A 599-nucleotide genomic window follows, 5' to 3' on the forward strand; every position below is an offset into this window, starting at 1 on the left:
ACGGTCTTTGGCCTCCCCCTTAAGGGGGGGCCGGCTCGGCGTCGCAGGCGTGGTGGGACCGCCCCTCGGTGTTGTGGGCGGTGTGATCCCACCGGTTTACCTGCCGGCCCGGCTGTGTGGTTGGCTGTGGAGGTGGCCTTGCCAGGGTTGTTTCCCTTCGCTCTCTGTGTCGCCCGGCCCCCGGCTCGCCGTGTCGTCCCCCTCCCCGCCTGACACCGGACCCCCTCCCCCTTGTCGGTCGACTGTACCGGCCGTGCCGCCGATCCGGAGTGTCTCCTGGGTCTCGCTGGCGTGCGCGGTCGTGGTTTTGTCACCGTGGGGGCAGTTCGGGTCTGTCTGGCGGGCGGGAGAGACGTTTGGAGGGGGCACGTGGCCGTCTGCGACCGTGGCGGCGTGTGGTGCGGACCCTCGGCTCCGTGTGGAGGCGTCAGCCTGACGGTTGTGGTGGCGTCGCTGAGGGGTTTCTGCTCGGCCGGCTCCGTCCCCGGGGTCGCGTGGGACCATCGTTGCGCCAAGGGGGCGCTCGTTGGTGAGATACCCGCGCGTGTCCCAGGCGACGTCCGGTCGTGTCGGCTCCGAGGGGCGTCTCCCTTCCCGGG

Source organism: Jaculus jaculus, unplaced genomic scaffold (genome assembly GCF_020740685.1).
Source record: "Jaculus jaculus isolate mJacJac1 unplaced genomic scaffold, mJacJac1.mat.Y.cur u25, whole genome shotgun sequence".
Taxonomy (NCBI): domain Eukaryota; kingdom Metazoa; phylum Chordata; class Mammalia; order Rodentia; family Dipodidae; genus Jaculus; species Jaculus jaculus.